At 38.0% G+C, this 25000-nt stretch overlaps 1 long non-coding RNA gene across 2 annotated transcripts in view; it reads right to left on the bottom strand.

Annotated features, from left to right (window-relative positions):
* The window catches only part of LOC148213769 (uncharacterized), a 128690-nt gene that overhangs the window by 88835 nt on the left and 14855 nt on the right, over nt 1–25000 (bottom strand). Inside the window, exons 1-2 of one of the 2 annotated variants that reach the window (XR_015793803.1) lie at nt 23495–23516; nt 7828–7920 (exon numbers count right to left, since the gene is read on the bottom strand). This is a non-coding gene — a long non-coding RNA (uncharacterized LOC148213769). Of the gene's footprint in view, nt 1–1883; nt 2018–7827; nt 7921–23494; nt 23517–25000 lie in introns of those variants that run through there. The other variant, XR_015793802.1, reaches the window with a different exon arrangement.

The raw sequence follows: 25000 nt of genomic DNA, 5'->3' as shown, positions 1-25000 counted from the left end.
CAACCTTTTCCATTAGCTGTTTGTGCACACAGAAGATTAATTTATTTATTCCTCTGCAGCTGAGGATACATTGGATGGTAGGGCTGCCTGTGCTGCGCCCAGAGCTTCTGGACTCCCCTTTTTCCCCCTTTTCTGGCACTGCAAGATTGCCTCTACAAGTCAGGCAGATGGGCTCACTTGGTCCCATGGCACACATAGGCATGGCATTGCTGTGGTAGCACTATTTCAAGAAGGGCTGCAGCAGGAGCAGATCTAGTCCGGATTTATTTTTTGTTGTTGCTCCTGCAATAAAAAAACAGTGTACTCCTGGCCCATCTGGCAGCTATAAAGAAGAGTCTGTGGTTATTTATGTCTGACATACTGGGGGCACACATATAGCCCACATGTCACAAGCTGTACATTTTTTCTTAGTTCCTAGACCTTGCAATCCTGTATCTCCTTGCTTTACTTCTTTGCCTCCCCACTTTTCCCATTAACAGTGCACAAATCTTCTTTACCATAGACTAGACAGTTTTGCCCAGTACTGGGTCCTCCTTGATTCCTCATTTCTTCAGTGCTTTACCTCCACCGCCTGTTGCTTCCTGTGGGCCTTGTTTTTCAGGCCACTGATTACCGTGTCCCATTTATTCAGCCATTCAGTCTGCTGATTTATCGCCATCCCCATATCCTCCATCCATCTTCCCAAAGCATGCAACCATCCTTATACAAGTACTATTAATTTTTTTCAAAGTCCATGCTTCTTCTGGTTATAGTTTGTTCGGTACTTGTTCTATAAAATTTTCCCCACCTACATCTTCAAGTTCCTCTTTTTTTTAGCCCACTGTATGCTCTTTTTTTATCTTTTTATTAATTTTATAACCTGCTGCATATTCTGAGAGAGAGAGAGAGAGAGACATAACAACAACAATAAACTCCTTTTCCCAAATTCTGGCTTGTTTGTATGAGGTTAGCTCACAAGCCAGTCAGAATACAAAATCCCTCTGTCTCTAAGGCAGTATCCCATTACATATAACACCCATGTTCCCCTAAATTTGCCATTTCAACCACGTCTTCCTGGAATTTCTTATCTTTACTTCCTAGAAAACTGACTCTTGCAAAGGATAGGAAGAACAGGAATGAAGTTGGAAGGGGTCTTGTATTCACTAGGCCAGACATGTCCAAACATAACACAGGGGTTTGGAAGATTTGTACTTGTCTGTGCTTCTCAACTCAGCCACATCCAAATAACCACATATCTTTCAATCTGATCTGTTATGTTTGGATCATGGAAAAGTAAGTGGGTACAATCAGTGTATAGGTGACTGTAACATGCTATGTCTGCTAAGTACAGCTGTTATTAATGGAGGGAGAATAGGGCAGCTGGCTTAAAGCTCCATAGAATGAAAGAAACCATAAGTCAGCTAACTATTATAAAACAGTCTTAAGAACTTTGCTTGGTGCCAGGAGATTTGCAGAATGTAGTAAAATCATACTGACATTAACTTTAAAGGTTAATGAAACATTTTTATACCAGCAACAAAGTTCAAACAATGTGCCTCCCTACTTTGCACAAATTTATATATAAGTATCTGAAATAATATAAAACATGCTAATAAAGTAAAACTCATAGGGAATATCAAAGTGTTTTTGTTAGAGATGAGTGACAAGATTTTATGAAGTTTTATGTTTTGCAGAGCTAAGCTGAGATCACTGAGAGAAAACTGATTATCAATTCACTGGGAGCATTTACTCTCAAAAATAATCTAGAATATTTTAGAATAATGGCATACTAAAAATTAGAGAAAAGTGTTTTTGGAAATGAACAACTGGCCACATAAATGGCACTCCAAGGAAGCTTTTATTCCTCAACCATGAACTAAGCCAACTACATGAAGGAGTCCTGTCAAGAGGTGGGCTACATCTTAGAAAACTGGAAATGATGTATTTGATAGATGCCTTGCCAATCTCATCCAGAGGCAAAATGGAAGGGTGGCAAAAGCAAAGAGCAGATTATACGTCCAACGCTGGAGCCAAAAACCTAGGAATGAAGCACAAGGATAGAAGGACTTAGAGATTAGTACAAATCTACAACAAGTGAAGTCAGAAGAAGACACAACTCAAATCTCAGATGTTTTTACATCTCAGTGTAAAAATATGGGAAACAAACAGGGACAACTTGAATTCCTAGCATGGGAGAGCAAATATGATGTCATGGACATCACAGAAACAAATTGGAGCATGTAAATGCTTTGAGAGTGTTTCAATAGGAACAAAAGGAAAGACAACAGTGATATTGCTGCGGGAGTTTATTATAGTCTGCTTGGACAGGCAGAAGACATGAATGATGTCTTTCTGCATTCAATGACCAAACTTTCACATACAAATGCAGTAGAGACATTGGAAGATTTCAACTAACCAGACATCTGCTGGAAATCTAACTGCAAAGAGTCAGAGGTCTAAGAAACTCCTGTACTTTCTTGATGACAACTTCATTTCTCAATAAGTGAAAGAAGGACCAAGAATCTGCTATCCTGGACCTTCTTTTCCAAAAGGAAAGAATTGGTTGAAGAAGTAAAAATGACTGGAAGCTTGAAAGAAAGTGACCATGCTTTCTTGAGTTCATTATATCAAATAGAAGAAGAATACCAAAGAATGTGCTTACTGGATTTCAGAAGAATAGATTTTAATTAGTTCAGACAGCAGGTAGGGCATATCCAATATAAATCTGCTGTGTATCCACCTGGATGAAACGTTTTCAGAAGAGGAACTTTAAGCTTGGCCTGTATTTGATATTGGTTCAATTGCAAACTGTGACTTCTCTTTTGGGATTGATAATGTTAAGTCTTTTGTGCAAAATATAAAGTTTTTTTTGGCTGAAAAATCAATAATAGTTGAGCAGTACAATAACTTCAAGTTTGTTGTTGCAGAAAAAATTAAAGGTATAGTTCTATCAACTTTTCCATGTATGGTGTCTTCTGCATCTCTAAATGACCTGTTCAAGGATCTTGCAAAGTTGATTGTTATTAGAAGAATATTCACGGCATCTAGCACAAGCTGTGAGTGTGGATTTAGTTTAATGTACTCTATAAAAACAAACTGAGAAATCAGTTACAACTTGAGCATTGGAAATGATTCTACGCGTGAGGAGCTATAAACAAGATGGCAGATTACTAGAACCTGACAAAACTTAGAATGAATGGACAAACGCCAAAGACCGCAGAGAAAAGTTGTAAAACCTGTGGATGTGCATAAATAAATTATAATTGCTTCTTTAACAGGCAAATATTTCCTGATGAAAATAATTCTGTTAGAATGGGAATAATTCAGTATATAGTGACTAGCCAGTTTATATTATAATCTGTAAATGTATGTGACAAACTATTATACTTTCTGGTTCTATACTTTAACTAAGAAATATGTAAACATTTTAACATGTATTTATAATTTCCTTTTACATGTGTATTGTGGTACACAAATTTGTACTTGGTTTGGGACAAACTGCACAAAACACGTCAGAAATTAGAACACTGCTTGTGAAGTGATATATTTCCCTTCACTGGAATATGGCAGACAGGCTGGAAGGCCATCTGTCTGAAGTGCTTCAGCAGATCCTGCGCTAAATTCCAACTCTAATATTCTAAGATTGTGGCAGGGCATGCTGCTCTAAGGGTCCCACTTGGCTTATGCCAGGAGGCTTAGTTAATAAATCCAGTTTCTAACCATGGTTTATTGTTGTGGTAGCTACAAACTATGGCTTGTTCCTCTTTAAACAAACCAGATTCAGAAGCCAGTTTGTCCCACGTAATTCATAAATTAAAGTAACCTATTAAGTTCTTGAAAGGAGGCAAAAATCTTATTTCAAAACGCTAGATTTTATTTACAAGAATAGTGCTCTATTTATTTGTTAGCAAGTCTCCTTGAATATGACCATTTTCAAAAGGCTGACCTAGTCCTGATTGAGTCTGAATAAATCATAACATAATCCTGGGAATTTGGCAACAACATCAATGATTTTATGTCTAGCATCATACATTGGCTGCAGGTTGAAGAAATGAAAAGATTTTTTTTTTTTTTTGGCTTTCTTTACCTCACCCCATTAATCATTGTGTGGCAATGCATGCATTATCACGTGCATCCATTCTGAAGCTCCCAAGACAGAGAGAAATCCAGCAATGTCATAAAATTCATATATTCCTTGCTGTGCTACTGATTATCTTGTAGTAAGCTAGTAAGATGATTAACTCTTTGGAAAAGTGCATCTATAAATTGAAAACTGCATATTAATATTGTATGTCACTATAACCCTTTAAAAAACTATTAATAAAAGAGTAACCTTCAGCTGTCACAGCCACAACATCAGCATGTAAATCATTATGCAGAAGGAAACAATGCTTCCTTTGCCAAAGTGGGGTCCACAAATGCTTTTCAATTAGCTGCCAGATGAAGCAAATCTATGTAAAGAGCCATGTGATTAAATCATTTAGATGGGTTTCAGGAACTGCATTCTGAAACAAAGAGAAGCTGTCTAATACAAAAATAAGGGTTACCATATTTAATAGCCAAACCAAAATCTTAACTTGTGGATCAAAAAAACTTACTTCTCAAGCCAGTAACTGAATGTTCAAAAAACTTTGTTAAATGCAATTATTTTAAGAAACATCTGACTATCCCCTGATGGAATGTTAGATCAAATCAACCTGTTCTCATCTGGAAACATTATTATTATTATTGTATTCTTCTGCCAAATTTAATATTCTAATCCTAAAATGTGAACATTGGTTTGCGGCCTGATCTTAGAGGTACTTTGAAATGAGTGCTGCCGACATACATATAAATAAGATTTAGTCCAAATTCCATAGTCCTAGTCTTGGAAAGTAGCAACTTCAACTTCTAGGGGGTGATATTTTTAAAAACTATATTATGCAGTTACACTTCCTCTAGAAACTTAATCACCACTACCAATTACATACACCAAAGAAATTATTTAAATAGATACACTATACCTCAGTTAACTGTAGTGAAACATCTCACTGAACTTACTCCTTTTAACTACTGAAAGATACAGGCATGCTCACATGAAGTTTTATAGGTGCAGAAATCACTGCCTTAAGTGGTTTCTAGGCTACATAATTATTATTCCACAAGTGGTTCATAGAGGATTTATTCCATGACAATGGAAATTCCTGTATACAGAACTTCTGCTTCAAACTTCAGCACATCGGTATCATCCAGGAAATTGCTACATCCGAACTCTGTTTTAGGGCCTGCACAGTCTTCCCTGATTTAGATGATCCTTAAATCATTTAAATCAGCAACAGCAAGAAATCAAATATATCCAAGCTTATTCACTTTTCCTTTTCTAAGCAAATCCCATAGATAGTATTATTTCATTCTAGTTCAAATGTTATTTAACTCTGGGCAAGTTATTTTAATTCAAAGGAGTCGTGCTCTTTTTTAAAAATACCATATCTTATAAAATAGCAACCATTAAAATTTGTGCTCAGGAAGGATAATGCAAGATAGATCATTCCCAAAAAAGAACAATCTACAGCAGTGTTTCTCAACCTTGGCAACTTTAAGATGGGTGGATTTCAATTCCATGGCTGGCTGAGGAATTCTGGGAATTGAAATCCACCATCTTAAAGTTGTCAAGTTTGAGCACTGATCTACAGACTGTAAGATTCATGCAGTCCTGAATGAGACACATTTTAGAGCTAGGGAAATATCTCCTTTGTTCACCTGTATGATTCCAACAGAATTTGTAACAGAATGTAAATTAAACTTCAAGATAAAATCTTCCAGCCTGCTCAGCCTCTTCTCCTCTTGAGGATTCCATTACATTGCCACTCTCAGGTCTTCCCTTTTTCCAACAGCTACTTCAGTTGTCATTTCTCCTCTTCAGATATGACAAGGCTTGGTCCTCTTTCCTCCCTTGATTTATTCACTCTTCCTTTTTCCTTAGATGATCTCATTTATTGTAGTTTCTGCTTCAACCTTCATGCAAAGCTGTTCCTAAATCTGCATTTCTACTGCCAACTCTTCACTTTCTATTCAGTTTTTTATCTCTGTTCAGCAGCATTTCCTGATGAACACACACAGCTCGTTAATTCCCCCATAAGTCAATGAACAAGAGTGAATTGCAGGACTGGAAATGCTGAGACAGACTGAATAGATGGAAACTTAAACAACTGCAAGACTTGCTGGATGAAAGCATGGAATCAAATGCTAGTGAATAACTTTTATTCCTCTTAACTGGACAGACAAGTAAATTGTAATAGTTTAATAAAAATTATAAAAATAATAGAACTTTCTAGTCTGTACTCTAGAAAATTCTTTTACACTATGATGAGAGTTTTCTACTACATGATCATATTAGGATATGGCCAGATTATATTCTTCAACTGACCTAAAATTCATTCTCTCTTCTCAGTTTCAAATACGATTCTAACCTTTTTAATAGTAATTTTATTAAAGATAATTACAACAGTAAAAAATAGAAACTGAAAAAAAGAAGGAAAAAAGAGTATAAGGTGCAGAAAAGAAAGAAAAAAGGGAAAAAGAGAAAGAGAAAAGGGAGAAAAGAATATAGTAAAGAAAAAGAAAAGAAATACAGTATATAAAGAAGTGACTTCCCACCTTCAACACAAGTATAAACAATTTAGTAACTTATCTTCTCTTAAAATATAACCAATGATCTCTTCTTCTTATACACCTTCTCTTATCTATAAAGAAATTCATAAAGCCTCATCATTTCAGTCCTGATGTCAGCAAAGTCCATTAAGGGTTACCAGAGATAAACAACATATGTATTTTAAGCTTGATCAAATAAACCAACTTTATATTCCTTCCTTTTACTTTTAACAATCTTAATCTTTAGTCCCTTCAAATAATGTTGTAGAACTTTATTTCTTTTCTTTTTTTTCTTTGTCCCTTCTCATAAAATTCTACAAAACTCTTTTGTAAATCCAATATGGGAAAATTTTCCAGGTCACTTTTTTGGTTTGTTATTTGTATATCCCTTTTAATTATTAAGACATCAGCCCGTTTCTTTTGTGTGTCCAGTGTAGCATTTTTTTCCATGTCATTCTTGTAGCCTATCACTTTTAAATCCACTTTCAACTGAGTCTCAATCTTGTCAGATAAAACTTATTTCTCTACCATAACATCTTTTAGACCCAGTCTATCTATAGAGGCAGACACTATTAAAATTAACTTCTGGGGCCATCATTCAAAAATGTCCTTCAGTATGTCCAATGCTAAAATATTTTGCTTAATACTGTAATTGTAATTTGAGTTTGAATATTTTTCTCCTGTAATTGTAATCTCTAGTTTCTCCTAGTGTCTAAAATCTTATCTTATTATGTTTTTTAAACAATTCGAAACAAAAGCATTTTCCCACAGGGACTATTCTTTATAATTAATTCCAAAATTTTATTTCAAATTTATCTGGACCCTTAGTCCATTTGTAACTTTTTAAAATCAAAGTTTTAATCACCCTTTTGCTGTTTATTCCAAAAAAAAAAATTAAGTTCTTAAACTTGTATTAAAACTTTCTTTTGCTAAGGATTGAAGGAAACATATCTGGTGCTGTCACACCTGTCAATCCAAAGGTTTCTTAATAGCTGAAAAGCAGTTAACAAGCAATTTCTGAAAGTTATTAGAAAAGGAAACAGTGCCCTTTCAAAGGTGCTGATCATAATTTGAGCAAGATGGCTATTCCCTCTTCTCCCAGAGCTCTAAACCCATTGGATACTGCTATGTTGTACTCTCCTCATGAGGAGCAGCTGTCTGGATGGATGTGTGGGTGATCTCAAGTTGAAGAGATTATCAAAGAGCCAGTCTACTCACTTGTTCTTCATTCTGCCATGGTCATCGGCTCCACTTTTTGCAGATCCATCTTCAGTCCGCCATTTCTTCCCAGAAATCAGATATGATCCTAACCTTGAAAAGTAGTTGAGATGTTAGAATTCTCTAACATAAACTTCTTAGATTTTGCTATTCCAGTTGTTATTGAGTAACAGAAAATCATAAGGTATGATATTGACTAATATACTTTAGAGTAGAATATCTATAGAAATACTGTAGCACTGTTTTGATATTTATGCAGCTATCCCAGGCTGTTGTAACATTCTACCTTGAATGAACATAAACAGGTAGGTATTATTTATCACCAGTGAATAGTCTTGCATTCTAACTCATTTCATGAAAAACCCTTTCTAGCACTTGTTGTAACTGTGCTTGTTTGAATTCTTGGATGACTTTCCTTTAATTATTCTGTGCAGAGTACAGCTGTGTGTCTTGTGGCTCCAGAAGAATCCTGGCATCTGTCCAGCCTCTTCACATTGTATCATGCCTCACAGCAGGTGTTCCCCTTTCACCTGCTACACTACAAGATTATCTCCTGCTAGTGATGACAGACCTTGAATCTCTCTTCTTTAGACAGAGCTACAAGAGGATCTTTTTAAGTATTATTGTTGACTTTATTCAAACCAGTTTCTGTTTTACAAACACACACTGGAACCCCAAGTTCTGTAGACAGAATGAAAATTAAATCCAGCTGGTTCAAGCTCATTTTTTTTTTTTTAAAGTTCAATACGTCCTTTAATAGGCAAAGGGTAGGCCTTGGTTTTGGGTTTTTTTTTTACATCTGGATCCAGCAAACTAAAAAATGGTTTGTTTGCACATAACCCAATTGTGAGTAATAATACCTTAAGTAATTATGCCAACATTTGTCCCATTAAAATTAGAAGGGGAGGTAGGATTTTTGGATGTACGTTCCACAAGAATTTGCCCTATCTACTTTCTTAAAACTGCACTTCCTTAAATTGCAAGACTGAAGTCCAGGAAAGAGACAGAGATAATGCTACCCTGGTTCTTCCAAGTCACCAAAACTGAATGTGATTTTAAGTGCATAATTTGAAAATACAGTCATGGTAAGTACTGTAGAAATCATAAAAGCAAAAATGGTTTGAGCATCTTCAAGTTTTCAGTAACTCTGAATTCAGAATGAGTCTTTTTTTTCCCTTTTCAGATCCAAGCTAGAACAGTGACAGCGGTTAGAATTTTAATACTCTTGCAAGCTGTAGAGTTACTAGTTCTAAATAATCCTTAAAAATCAAAATAGTTTAAAAATCTCAAGATTATTAGCACTTAATATATTTATTACAATTTCCAAGATTTGGGCAGGGGCACACTGTCATCTACAGGACAGAGTAAATTATAAAATACACATTGTGACATCATGACACAGAACTCTGCCCTTTAGGTACTCGCATGTGTGGTGGTAAACAGTAGCTCTCCCCCCATACACATATGACTTGCATTCACTACCAGATGCCTACTTCCCCCTACATGTGAACTGCTTAAAGTGCCCTTGTAACAACACATTCACAACAAGCTGAATTGACCCTGAGTGGTGACAGGGAGAAGACTCAGCCAGGAATCTGGGCCCAGTAAACCACACTGTGTGTATTCACTGACTGTATCTCAAAGATAGTACGGCTAGCATGCTGACCAAGTAGGAAGGGATAGATAATAAGAGGGTCACACTGATGGGTTTATGTAAACCATTCTAATGTCACACTGCAATTTCCACTGTGTCTGCCTTTTTCCTTTGTCTTGTCTTTGCAGTGTGGTAGGCCAAAGGTATATAAGCTCTGGTTCTGCCTTTGCTCGTGGCTGCTTAGCAAAGTGCCAAAGTTTTGCTGGGAGCCCAGTGTATGTGTGTGTGTGTGTGTGTGTGTGTGTGTGTGGCTTTGTGTATACACACGTGCGCGCATGCACACACATACTGTTTATTGATAGCACGCTAGTAACATTATGCTGTATCTTCAAAGTGATTCGGTTGCTTTACGTGAGAGTGAGAAGGTAGAGCTTGTGTCATGACACCATAAGAGATCTTTCAGTATTTTGGTATCAAGATGGCTGGGGAGCAGAGGGAGTTAAAGCAATTAAGTAAAGCAGAAACTGTACACATCTGTAATCGATTCTAGTAGATCTTAATTTTCTCTCTTCTACTGTTTTTTAATCTATTTGATATAACTGCATAATTACCACAGTTTCGGAGTGTTTCTTCCCCCAGACACTTTTATTTTATTGCAGTATCACAAAAGCAATTTACCTGTTGTGAGGCAATGACTCATCAACAGAAGACCAATAGATTAAAAAAATCATGTAATTAAGACTAGATTACAAAGACATCAGGTACAATTCCTTCCCATCTAAAAGCAGCTTTATAGGACAGTTTGTACCATTCAGCTTTTCCAGAAACATGTAGATTTTTATATCTCTACCTCACATTTTCAACAGAAACATATCCAAAGGGATTATTATGAATATATAAAGTATGTACAAATGTTGTGCATCAGGAAATTCAAACAACAAAGAAAAAATTAAATGTTTTGTTAAAAAATATTGTTAAAGAAGAATTATACAGACTCATACACCTTCACTGAAACTATTACGAAGAAGTCATCATGGTGTTTTGTAGGAATATATTAACACCACTTGAGTCTAAACAGTCCATGCTATAAAACCTCTCTTTGGACAGTTAATTAAAATCCATCCTTTTGAAAACTCAGAGGAATTTCAGCATTTTCCAATCTCATGGGAAATATTAAGTGGGAAAAAAATCACAGAATGCCACAATACTTAACATTCAGAAAATGAGTCACTTTAAAATAGTTTGCATGGAATAAATATTCCAAGATACTTGAAATCCTTCGGGGTGCGGGGGGAAAGTAACAGGGTTTAGCCATAGTGTGAAATTGCTATTGGAGTGGTGAATACCAATTATTTGTGATTTACAGTAATTTACTTGCAAACCCAAGGGCTTAACCTAAAGCAATTGATATAAGTATTAAAAGAAAAATCAAGGTATAGGGAAGGGAAATAAACTGGAATGTAGAAACATTATAAAGTCAAATACTTCCTCCATTTATCCAGATGCTATATGGAATCTAACATAAACTATTACTAAAAGACAAGCACCGAAAAATAAATTGGCTTAGAGAATGCATTTTCTTTGATCCAGAAGACTTTATATTGGCCACTATACTAGAAAATATAAATTATTTCAAATAACCGAAGAGGGATGGGTGTTTGGTAACAGCTAATATCAAAAAGGGGGGGGACCCAGCTGCTGATCTGGGGGCCAAATTAGACATGGCACAGATATTTATGAATAGCATCTGGATTTTAGATACATTCATAACTGTTATTGGTCAGGAACTGTGTACCTTCCACCCTCAACTTGTGGGCTTGCAAACTATTCCCAGGGGAGAGCAAAACCAGTCATATGATCCTCCATGTCACTTGCACTGTTGCAATCCAGAGGGTGGGAGGCAAGAGATATGGGTAATCAGCATCTCCAACTGGAAAGCACACACAAGTCACACACAAGTCAGAATTTGCAAGCTCTCAATATTTTTGGGAAGGAAAAAAAAGATACCCCTGTCCTAAGTCTCAACTAGCAATTAAATGTACATCATTTTGCACATTCATTCATTTAACCATTCGCCTATCAAATTTCTAGGCTGCTGTGGAAGATTGGCAAGAAAATAATGGTGTGGATCTTTTTTTTTCCTTTGCACATATAAGAAATACCTGTGTAGGAATGGTTATTTAGCCAACTGGGGCAAATGGTCTCTAACTTAGTGAGATTTGTATTGCAAATTTCTCCACATCTGCGCTTAGAAAAAATTACTTAGCAAGCTTTATGGATTTATCATTGTATTGTTAATCACTCTTGCTTGCCTCTTTATTTCTACTACAATTTTGACAATACAATTATATTTCTACAATTAAGATAAAGAAGGCAACACCAGCTCCCTAATCTAACACCTGCAAAGGGGAGGAGGAACAATAGCTGAGTATTAGAAGCGACGTTCTCATAAACATATTCTTAGCAAAGAGTCATCTGGGTTCTGAAGGTATTGACCAGATATGTCATCAGACTATCCCCAGGTGCTGTCTGCTAGCACCTTGTCTTCCCTAAAAATATCTTTGGCAGAGGGTCCACTGACTAAAGTTACAATTAAGTCCCTGATAAGATGTGCTGCCAAGCCATCTCTAGGTATTCTTGTTTCTACTCTGTCTCTTCTTTCACTGTCTCTGTACAAAAAGGTAGCAAAAGGCCCCATGTAGTTTGAATCTGGACTCAAACTGGGGTCCACTTGGCATGGACTCAAATCCTAGGAGAGTGTTGCACAACTATCAGGTCCAGGGGGTCCTTCTGCTGCCATTCTGGGAGTTCCCGGCAAGCTGAAGGATGCGGATCAGTATAGCTTTCTCTGTTAACCCTCTTATTTCTTCAATTCTTATTTTTATTTGGGGGGGGGGGGATTTCACCCTGGTTTGAGCCTATCCTAACTAGCTCCTGGTTTGAGCTGAATCCTAAAAAAACCTATTGGCCCTGGAATGGCTACCAGGATGCCAACATACATAGTCTAAATGCCCAGCTCCAGAATGATTCATGGTATTTTAGTAATAGTGATGGTATGAAATATTAATAATAAATAAACATTACAAACCAGAGTAGCATATGGCACTCGTAATGCAATGAAAACATTGAAGACTGGAGCTGGTTTCTCTTTGAAAATATTCAGCTTTGAGGGACATTTAAATGCTGTTCAACAAATTCAGTTAAGAATTGAGGCAATAGCATACATTTTCCAGGATCTTTCGTATTTGTTTGTTGTCATTAATGTTCCAGTGTTCATAGCAGAAAAGCAAGCTTCTATTCATTATGGTTGCAGAGACAAGCTTGAAAATAGAATAGAAAGAACTCTTGATGCACCAAACAGCTTCCTCATTTGGGGACTAGGGAAAAAGTGCTGTTTGAAAACCTGACCTTAAAAGAATACAAATACAGCTTTGTAAGTAGAAATCATATAATAAATGCACTGAAATTTTCATAAACACTAGGCTTCAAAAAACTTCTGGTTTATATTCAAAGTGATGCATGGAAGTATATAGCAGCACCAATATGTATATGAACACCAGGAATATAAATGCCTAAGCAAAATAAGAGTAATTATATGCACATCAGTGATAAGTCTTTGTTTTCTCTGTTCATAATTTCTTTATGATAATTGGAAGCTTTTATGGGAAGGCAAGGAAAATTGTACTAATTACAGAGAAAGAAATGCAGAACAGAAATTCAAACAAGGTTAGAAAAAAAGGCTATTTATGCATAGTCACAGGTGGAACCGTGGTAGATTTTGCCAATGATCTATTCTTCTCGGTTCTATTGAAAGTCATTTGTACTCCATTTAAGAATGATTCCTTGGCTAACTATACAGCTATTAATTAAGAACATATCTAAATAAAAGCTTTTTCCATGAAGTTGTAACACAACGCAGCTTTGGACCCAGGGTCTTGAAAATAGCTACTTGTGAATGAGGGCTCATGAGATATAGGATAGAATAGCTCAATTTGGAATCATAACTGCCTTCACCCACTCAATAATAAGAGAAAGAACCGCAGACAGTTACATATGAGTATGTATATCTTATACAGATTAAGAGTCTACCTAACTAGAAGGACAACAGCATTTGGGCTACATCTGCTTTTCCACCAGGCCTAATATTAGAAAACTATTTTTACGAATTGTATAGAAAAAGGATTTTCAGAAGGTGAATCTTGCTGGGCCTGTTGAAATGCCTGGCTATTATTAAAAATGCAAAGCTCTGTCCTGTTTTGTATGTGCCGCTACAAAGAGACATAGAGCCCAAGACCTACTGATCAGCAAGGTAAACAGCTAAATGGTATGAGTTTGGTCAGAAAACTGAGCCCCGATTAAATGTGTGCACAAATAAAAATACAAAAATTCCACATACAAGTGGAAAAGGAAAAGGAGTAAAAGTGTATATAGAATTTCAGCTTACAGTGCACTCAGATATGCATATATTCAAAATTAAATTCCACAATAATTAATGGAGCTGACTATCATGCAGCTGAGAATAGAACTTCAGAGTTCCCTAACAGAAAAGACGTAAGAGAGGCAGGTTCGGAAGATCTCTCTACTATGTGCAAAGGAATAATTGTTGTAGAAAGCTCCAATACATGCTTCCATGTAGTGGTAATCAGAATTCTTCAACTCGCCAGTGCTATTCAGCAGTTCATGGCTGGCTGTTTCTGAAATTTGTTGCTATACACAAACTAAAAGGTCTGGGAGATTTTTTTAGCTGTCATCTGGGAGTTCACACATGTATTTTAAACTGAGCAACAAACCTTGTGGTTGGGTTCTCCAACCTTCAGAAGATCAGTACCTCAGTATTAATCAGGTTTTCTGCAGATTTCTCACCCTGCATCTCTGTAATGCTTCCTCATGGCAGCAGTTCAGAAGGAGAAATTGCAGTATTTATAGTCTGTATAAGATTTGAACTCAGAAGGGTTGATTGGTGATTGGAGGTTTCCTGGGAGGTATTGATCAATTAGCTGTTGGGAGTAGTGTTGTCTCCATTTTTTATTGGTCCTCCTCATCAGGTGTTTTGGATCAGGTGTCTGAGTGATAGATCATATCCAGCTCTATGGATTTATTAATGACTTGTTTGAGTTCCAGCTTCTTCAAATTCTCTGGCTTTTTTGCTGTTTGTGTGATCTATGACTTCAGTATTCTCCCAGTCAAGTGTGTATTAGTTTTAAGAACATAGGTGGCTGTGTTCAAGATATTTCCCAACTTGGTTCTTTATTGCAGTTTTGTGTTCTTTAATTCTTTAATACAGTTGGCATCTTGTTTGTCTTTTGTAGTGCTGCTTGCATTCCAGCCAGTTAATTCTGTGTATCACATTAGTTCTGTCTTGGTGTGGTATACAATGTTTTGGTTGGCACAGAATTCTTTGTAGTGTTTTTATGGGTGTGTGAGCCATTGTAATGCTCAGTCATTGAAGGAGTCTACTAATGTGTTCTGATTAATTTTTATATGAATGAGAGTGTTATCATTGATGTTCTTGGGGTGTCTTTCTGTTATTTCATTTTTTTTTTTTTTTTTTACGAAATAGGGGCACAGTTGCTCTTGAATATTTTGGAGGCAAAGCTCTGGTTTTCTGAGTATTGGTGAGGTGCAGGGTGTTTCTGCTCTGTTGGTGAGAGTTCTTGTGTAACTGATTTTGTGAGCTGTGGAGTAGTTGCTTCAGAAATTTAAGAGTTGGTCAGTGTGTGTCTGTTTTCTGTAACCTTGGGTTTGCAGCATGCCATTGTTCTGGCTGGTGATCAGGATGTTGAGGAATGGGAGTTTGTTTTCATCCTCAGCCTGTATGGTGAACTTGATCCCTGTGTGAGTAGAATTGTGCTTGATCTCTTGAAGCCCAGAGACCCTAACCACAAGGTATGTACAACAAACATGGGCTACCCCTATTCCAAGAAATCTATATTCAGACATTAGAAATGTTAACATTTAGTTACACATATTTTTGATGGGAGCCCAGATTACACCTTGGTTCCAGTGAACATCACAGTGGTCTAAAAATAAAGGGGTTAAGTAAAGAAAGAATCATTAGCTAAGAAGAAGTTGGTTAGATTCACAGATGAACACCTGAAGAAAATCATTATAGGTACATACCCAGTTCTTCTTTATTGTGATCTCTGTATATCAGAGTGAAAAAGTTATTACCTGGAGTAGACTGGGAGTGAGATGGGGTGTGAATATGAACAAAGTCAGAGCTGGCAAAAGCTGCAAGCAGTTGAAATCAAACAAAACATACAGTGCTTCATTAAGGGCTGAGAGCAAGTAGCCATTATGCGTAATTCCTTTTCAGAAAGTGCTGCAATGAAGCTGCAGAAGCAGAAACATATGTGGAGTATCCGCTAATACTCTTCCAGCATGGAAATGGATAAACTCATAGCCAAGTTTAATTTTTGAAAACAGCTACTTAGACAACAGAGTCCTCTTCCCATGGCCTGTCCTAACAAAGGAAAAGATGTAGGTAATTTGGAAATAGTGCCATTCCCATTAGAAAAGTTTCTGTCACTGAAAACAAGAAATGTTCCCAAAGTCTAAAACGAATGCCAGCAAAACTGCATCCTGATTAAAATGAAAATCGGAGATACATTTACATAGAAAAACAAATATTAGAATGCATTATAACGCAATTTGATCCCGATGGAAAGCAAAGTAAATTGGGTCCAAATATAAAATAATTAGTTCTTTTTATGGAGGTTATAGCAACCAAAAGGCTACCTTCCCAGGCAGGAGATATGGAGGTAGGTTCAAATATCTGCATTAGCAGAAAGATCCAGAAAGTCCAGGATGGAGTCAGGCTCTTTGATTGATTGATTATGTGCCATCAAGTTGTTTTGGACTTGGAGCGACCACATAGATCTTCACCATGACGATCTACCCCTAACCTGGTCTTTCAGGACTTCCAATGGTGCACTCATCACCACTTTAATCCACCTTGCTGCTGGTTATCCTCTTCTTCTCTTTCCTTCCACCTTTTCCAGCATTACAGCCTTTTCCAGAGAGCTGGGTCTTTGCATAATGTGTTTGAAGTCTGACAATTTGAGCCTGTTCATTTGTGCCTCGAGTGAGAACTCTGGGTTAATTTGTTTGATGATCCACTGGTTTGTTTTTTTGGCTGTCCATGGTATTTTCAGGAGTCTTCTCCAACACCAAAGTTCAAAGGTATCAATACTCTTCCTATCCTGCTTCCTCAAAGTCCAACTTTCACTTCCATACGTTGTCACAGGGAATACCATGGCTTGCGCGATTCTGATGTTTGTAGGTATAGATACATCATGGCATCTGAGTATCTTTTCCAAGGCCTTCATGGCTGCTGTACCAAGTGCTAGTCTGCAGTGTATTTCTTGACTGCTTGTTCCATGGTTAATTATGAACAAGGTCTTTTTATACATGGAGAGGGAGAGAGAGAGAGAGAAATGGGGGGAAAAATCAGTTGGAACTTGAAAAGCTGCGATGGCAGCTAACGCAGTTCAGGTGGAAAAAAAGAGCAGGTTCTCCATCTATAACAAGAGATGAACATCATATCAGCATTCAGCAAAGCATTTGACAACACAGGCCATGACATTCTGATTAGATAGCTACCTATCTAATGGCATGATAAATTATGTTGGCTCAGAATTGTACTAATGAAGTGTTCATCAACAGTGGGGGGTAGTACTGAGTGGGGTTCTGTAAGACCCAGTCCTGGATTCTCTACTCTTCAATTTGTATGAGGCAGGGGAGGGAATATTTATCAGATTTGCAGACAATATAAAATTGGGTGGGATAGCTAGTACCTTACAAAACAGCAATAAAATATGAAACAATCTTAATAGATTAGAGAAGTGGGCTAAGAATGATAGCATGAAACTTAACGAAAACAAAAGCAAAGTTCTTCAATTAAGAAACAAAAATCAAATGCACAAGTACAGGATGGGGGATACATACTGTATATTTGCGGTAGTACTTGTGAAAAAGAAATCTTGAAATAAAAGGAGGTTACAATTTTAATATGAGTCAGTAATGTGATGTGGCTGCCAAAAAGAGCAAATAGAGTGGTCCGACAGGGTCAGGTCCCCTCTTAAATGCTTTCATCTAGCGCAGTGTTGTCCAAACTTGGCCACTTTAAGATGAGTGGACTTCAACTCCCAGAATTCCCCAGCCAGCCATGCTGGCTGGGGAATTCTGGGAGTTGAAGTCCACTCATCTTAAAGTGGCCAAGTTTGGACAACACTGATCTAGCGGGACCTAGTAAGCATGCCTTCTCCGTAACCTCTCCTGCTCTGTGGAGCATCCTTCCTTCCAAGATCTGGCAGGCCCCCACCCACCTCGCCTTCTGGAAGGCCTTAAAGAACTGGCTTTTCCCACAAGTGTTGTGGTAGGATGAGCCCAGCAAGATGGCACGTTGATGCGTGGGAGAGGGTTGCCACAGACTGCTATGATTTTTTATTGAGTTTTTATTGTACTTTTTGGGATTTCTTGTTATTTTTATTCTTTTGTGAGCCACCCAAGGTTGTGGTTATAATATGGGTGGCTATATAAATATTTTAAATAAATAAATAAAAATAAATAAATAAAATGTAGACTATATTAACCAAAGTATAGTTTCTAAATAATTGGGAGTAATTGTTCTGCTTATTCTGGGTTGATCAGACCCCACCATAAATACTGCATCCAAATCTGGATACCACACTTTAAAAAAAAAATTCAAGCAAAGTGGAACAGGTTCAGAAAAGGATAAAGAAATTAAGTCCTATGAACAAAAATAAAAGCAACTATAAATATTTCACACTGGGAAAACTGGCGGCTCTTACAGAATTCAGGTACCTGAAAGGATGCCATACAGAAGTGAAGACACATAATAATTGATTTTTTACAATAAGGAAGATTCCATGAATGTTAAAAAAAATCCTTCCTAGCAGTAAGAGCAATTATCCAGAAAAACTCTGGTCTCCTCATCACTGGATATGTTCAAGCAGAAACTAAAAGAGCCATATGTCAGGAATGGTTTGATTTAGAACCCTGCCCTGAGCAGGAAGTTGGACTTGAAAGCTTAAATGTCCCCTTCCAAATTGGTAATCACTGGAGGATGAGTCCAAACCTTCTTGTATTACAAAACAGGAAAAATACATCACTAATGTGATACACTTTAAGGATGGCTGAACCATGAACAAGATGTCCTGGATCTTTGCTTGGTTTCTAGCTACTAATGAATTCTCATCAGAAGGTCAGCAGGCTTGGTGTCAAATATAGTCAATTCTGTTATTCACAGTAGTTATGTTCTATAAAGTTGTCGTGAACACTGAATTAGTGAATACTGAACCACTGCTCCTAGGGGAAATACAGGACACTTGTTTACAGTATGAGCTGTAACAAGAAGGCAGAGCGTCACCTTGTTCGGCCTCAGCCGGGAACACATGTGTTAGGTGACTCAAATTTTTTGCTCCTCTCCACATGTCCATGAATGACCATGAAAGTGCTGTGAGTATTGGTTTTGGGGTTACAAATAAATATTGTACCCCCCTCCACACAGAATAATCCTCAATATCACTACTCAGAAATATGTTCCATGCATGACTTCAATAGAAATCTTTTCCAAGTTTTTCCTAAACTTCATTCTAGCCAGGGATGTCAATAATTTGGGGAGAGATAATGTAGAAGATTCCTACAGATTAATCCAAGGATTTCCAATCTTTCTGGTATTGAGAACATATCATAGGCACTTTCAGAAAACGTCTCCCTTTGAGGTAGTCAGTCACAAAGCTGGTCACACTTTCTGTTTTCCAAAAAGCAAACTGCTAATGCTTCTGTCTGCTGCCTGCTTTAGTCGCCACCCCGCAAGATGTTTTCTTTCATCTCTCTTTATCTATGACTTTTGTTCTATGCAGATAGGCACACCTCTGAAGAAAATACCGGTGTGAAGGCTGCCTTATGAACGCCTTTGAGATCCATATGCTGAGGCATACTTGGCAATAAAGATGAAGCTTGAGACTGGTTCTTTGCCTTTCAGCAGGCTAGTTCTGTATTTATTTGTTTTTCAATTAAAATAATGTTTAAAAATCCACATTAATCAAATGCCTACTGGGCATAAAGAGAGGGGTTGCTGTGTACATTAGGAATCAAGATTCAAATACATACATACTACATCAAACCATAAGGACACAGTTATAGTATATGGCAGTGTTTCTCAACCTCGGCAACTTTAAGATGTGTGGACTTCAACTCCCATGGCTGGCTGGGGAATTCTGGGAGGTTGAGAAATACTGGTATATGGAGTTATACTATAAGTATATAATAATGGAAACTAAAGGTCAAACCAAGGCAAACCAATTATAACATTTTAAAAAAATTATAGAAAGAAAGCAAAGTTTTTTGTTCAATAGCATTAGCTGAAAATAAATGTTTACTTTTCATCTATACAGGATACTTACTTATTAAATTTGTATGCTGCCCATCTCCCCCAACGGGTGACTTATCAAGCTGTGCCCATATTGCAAATACAAGCTAGGAGCCACTTTTAAGATTCCAGGGTAAGGAGCTTCCAAAGCAGAACAGATCTCTAGAACTGGCACATGGTAAACCATGCCAAGCTTTCTAGTTATGACAGAGAATATTACCAACTTTTGGCAATGTCATAAACGGTATAAAAGATAATCCCTGATCTCTGTTTCCTGCAAATCTTTCTGGCACTCAGGAGGCAGAAGGGACCCTCCATCCCATTAGATTAGACCCAGGGGTTGTGCCACATGTCTCTCTAGGGCTATGCGCAGGGGAACTGTGCATGTGAAAAGGAGTGGAGGCTTCAATCATGCAGTTAGAGCCATCATTCTGACTTTGACATATACATCCTTCCTTCCACCAATGGAAGGAACTTCCTAACTTCAATCCAATGGGGCGTATGCCATTTTGGTATGTTCAACATCCATTGGCCCCAGAACTGGCTTTTCTTTTCACTTAATTAAATAGATAAATAAATGAAACAATTACTCCTTGTCATAATGTGACGGGGTTCTTTTTGAACTGGAGGTTTATTTTGCTTTGCAAGGGTGGCAATTGACACAAAAAAGCAAGACAGTGGAAGCTTTTGTGCTTTTTAGTATTTGCAATGAAGCTATTTACAAGTATTTACAACAGGTATGGGTATTCCCCATGTTTACCCAGTATCAGGTTTCCTCCTAGATCTCCCTCCCAGAGGCTATTCTCTCTAGCTCTCCCGCTTCCTCCTCCTTTCACTCTGTTTCCCTCCCCTGATTCTGGACTTATCAAGAGGAAGGATTGGTCTGGATTTGCTGTACTGTGCTCAGCATGGCTTGACCATATCCTGGATCTGCTTAGCTGAACACCTACTGCTTCTCCACTGGGGGAACAACCTCTCTCAGGGTCTTCTGCCCAGTCCTTCCCTAGAGACAAGGACTTTGCCAACAACAGACTATCTCCTTCCTTTCTTGGGTCTTGGGTTAAGCCATTGCCTGCAGCCAGCCAGGTCTCTCCTTTCCGTCTTGGGTGGAGCTCTCATCCTTATGGGTCTTCATTTCCGTTCTTCCAGGGAAGCCACCTTTGGACCTTTTCTTCTTCCTTCCTGCCCAGGAACCAACAACTGCTTTGCACATTTAACTTCTCTCTCCAATTTTTTTCTCCAGCCACTCCATTCACTCCATGCACAGACTTTTTCTCTCTTCTCCTTCTCCCCTTCTCCATGGGTGTCCTCCCAGGGCTCTAGTCCCCAATACCTATATACCAGGCTAGACCAATGGGACTGCTGTCTCTACATCTCCCCACAACAGTCCTGCCTAGCAGCCAGGTCAGCTCATCAGCCCTCATGACAGCACAGCTGCCCTTCAAGGCCAAAACTGAGCTGCTTCTCTCCTTTTACTCACTCCATTGGCTGGCACTTGCCAGCAGAACAGCAGCCAGGCCAGGCCACTAAAACTCATATGCCACATTCCTAGTGACTGGGGCACAACCATGCCCCATCTAGAAAAAGGGAAGGAAGGATATGCCAGAAAATTATCACCCAGGGAGTCTTCTGAGTGGAATCAGTAAGATATATGCCAGACACATTTACTGGAAACTTTTAGATTGGTTGAAGGAAGAGAGCCTCCTAGCTGAGAAACAGGCCAGATTCTGAGCAGGCTGCTCTGTGACAGACCAAGGACTGATTGATTGATTGATTGATTGATTGATTATTTATTTATTTATTTATGTATTTATTTATCAGATGTATATGCTTGCCCATTCCATAAGTGGCTCTGGGTGGTGTACAACTATTAAATAAAATAATACATATATAAAAACAATCATTAAAAATGTAAAACACTCATTATTAAAATACAAAACACCAAGTACAGGAGAGAGTAAATTAAGCACAATGATGGAGCCATCTTAGAATATCACCGATCTCCTGGGACTTCCATGCTTGATGACATAGCCAGGTCTTGAGGGACTTATGGAACATTAACAGGGATGGAGCTAACCTCACTTGGGGGGGCGGGATGTTCCATAAGGTGGGCGCCACAGCAGAGAAGGCCCACCTCCTGGGACCTGCCAAGTTTAAGTCCCTAGCAGACGGGACCCAAAGCACGCCCCCTCTGCCAAATCTAATGGGACAGGCATATGTAACTGGTGAGGGGCGGTCCCTCAGATAATTAAAGATAATTCTTTCCCACTTGATTGAGAAATACACTCAGCTACCAAAAGTAGCTCTTTGTGCCCTGTTTGTTGATTTTAAGCAGGCCTTTGATTCTATTTCCAGGGAAATTCTCTGGAAGAAATTGAAAGTTTCTGTCATCATTAGATGGTTACAGAACTCACCCTACTATTCTGGGAAGCATCATATGCACATTGCTCAGGTTGTTTCAAACACCCTGAGGGGTTCAGCAGCAATTCTTTCTTTCTTCCTCTCCAGAGGTGCCCAGTACACACCAGCTGCCCTCAAGCATTTTGAAGCCAAGACATTATCCCAGCTGTTATACGGAGCCCAATTAAACCTAGGAGTTAATTATCAGTACAGTCAAAATTCCGAACAACACTACTCCAAGTGGCAAAACGTGTGCCTGCAGTCGGAGGAAGAAGTTACAAAACTCAACACAAGGGCATGGTTGTGTGTGTTTAAATACTGACGAAAGGTTCATTTCATAAGGATTATAAATAAATAAATTTTCCAACCTCAAGGTCTGACACGGCTAATGTTAATCGATAAATATCATTCCTCCTGGAAACTCCAAATTGAGAAAAAAATATATAAACTCGGTTTTTCAAGGAAGATACCCATGCCCTGGGACAAGATCAGGCAATGGCTGTGCTTAAGCAAAAGATCCTTAATACAGAATTACAAACAGAATATAATAAACTCTCACCCAGGGTATAATTGGGCCAACGCAATGCACACTTCAAAGAAGATTGTATCTAGATCAACTTACAAACACTAAATTTCAGCACGCATTTACATTATTACAGTTCAATATTATACCATCAACAGAGCTGGATGGAAAATTTTGTAAAATTCCATATGCAAAAAGGCTGTGCCCTTGTAAAAATGGTAAATATTGAAACCTGAACTCTTATTTGTTGTATTGTAACTTCTATCAAGACATTCAGGAAGAGCTACTAATGCTTCTTCTAACCCCTTTTCCAGGACTGAATGAGGAATTTTATGTTCAAATTTTACTGGCAGGTAAGGATTCCAAAGTAACTCTTGCCATTCAAAGGTTGTTTCTGGAGCTTGTAAAACTCATATACTGCTGTTAGAAAAACTATTGTACATTTTTTATCTTGTGTGCCCTGTTTTATTTTGTATACTCTATTTTGCAGTTGTAGGTTTTATTTAGTAAATTTTATTTAGTCTGGGACACTGACTCATGTCAGCCCTTCAAGGTAAATCAGACTGGAAAACCCAAGTCATGCATGATAATACTACTTGTATTATAATATTATAGTAACAGAATCTTGCAAGTCTGAATGCACTTCCCCCCTCCCTCCCTTTACCTTTGGGAGAACTAGGGAGGGTCTTGCCTGAGACATTTTCTCAGGTTAGAGTTCTGTCCCAGACTCAGGTTTCTTTAATCTGACCATTACCTTGATAGTGGCTCTTCCTCCTGTTTCTCAAGGTCTTCTACCCATCTGTAATAAAGAATTTGATTTGATTTGAACTTCCATCAATTTGAAACATTAAATCTTTCCCAAAACTTAGGGAAGGTTGTTGAGCAGGTGGTGGTGCTCAGCTTCAGAGCGCCCTGGATGAAGCAGATTATCTGGATCTTTTTCAGTTAGGATTCAGGCCAGGCTACAGCACTGAGACAGTGTTGGTCACCCATATGGATGACCTGTGGGAGGCTCAGGATGGGGGTGGTGCATCCTTCCTAGCCCTCCTGGCAACATTTGATACCATCAACCATGGTATCCTTTTGGACTAGTTGTATTGTATTTGGGGTGTTAGGAAGATTTTTGTTGGCTTTTATGTTTTTTACTGGGTTTTTTTGTTTTTTTGTTTGTGTGTTTGTGTGTGTGTGTGTTTACTGTTTTACTGCTCTTGAGCTGCCCAGGGTTATGTTAGACAAAATGGACAGCTATACATTTTTTTAAATAAATAAATATTTCTGCACAAACAGAAAGTTTAGAATTCCAATGTGAGATTTAGACAAATACGGAAAAAGGTAAAATACAACAATTGCATTATTTTTTCTTTGCTTGCAATACTTGAGATTTTTTTATTCCTTTTTACTGGTTGACATACTTGATAGCTCTATGTTGGGATTAAGTAAACAACCACATCCAAAATTACACTGAGGATAGGATGGGGACCATAAGACAAAGGTACAGTAACTGGAATGGAAGCAGCAATATAATAAGATAGGAGGTGGTGAGCTGAACAAGTATACCTAGTTCCCCACCATTCAAACCTAACAAGTATGAACCAGATTTTTCTCCCTCTTCATCTATTTTGAAATCACCAATTACCTAACCTTTAATAAACACACTCAAAGTCAATTGCAGCTATTGTTGGCTATGTGGCAATGGTGTCATATATCTATTCATAGCTGGAGAGCTGTCAGAATATGTCAAACAACATCAATATGTCTCAATCTGTTACCTTCTTTTCCTCCCTCTTGTGCTTCAGGTATTCATTCTCCTTTGCTCTTCTTTTTTCTCAACTGTCACTACCTGATACTTTACCCATATTCTAGGCCTCTTCCTTCCTTTGACCTGCCATTGCTAATGGCGATGGACAGTTCCCTACCTTGATGTCCTCCCATTGTATTATAGCTCTTTGAATCTCCAGGCCAGGCTGGCTGAGAATGCTGAGAGCTTGCCAGAGGAATAGTCATAGAACATACCAAACATGGTTGGTTGCCAGAGCTGTTTGTCAACCAATGGACCATAACAGAGGAACCAACACCACTGTCTCTGTTGGCTTCTTCATTACATTTATGAGAAGAAATCTGCCAAAGAAATTATTTTCCAAGCACAACTTTTAAGTAAGATTTATTGAAAAGGAAGGCTGGGCTTACAAGAATTCTGGCAACTGAACTATTTCCCAGCTACAACTAGTCAATCCCAAAGTACATCAGGATGGGCACTTAT

Source organism: Python bivittatus, unplaced genomic scaffold (assembly GCF_059951505.1).
Source record: "Python bivittatus isolate LINGU-HERP-01145 unplaced genomic scaffold, Pbiv_v1 ctg000850_np1212, whole genome shotgun sequence".
Lineage (NCBI taxonomy): Eukaryota > Metazoa > Chordata > Lepidosauria > Squamata > Pythonidae > Python > Python bivittatus.
Note: the sequence above shows the minus strand (reverse complement) of the source record. Positions and strands in the feature narration are given on the sequence as shown.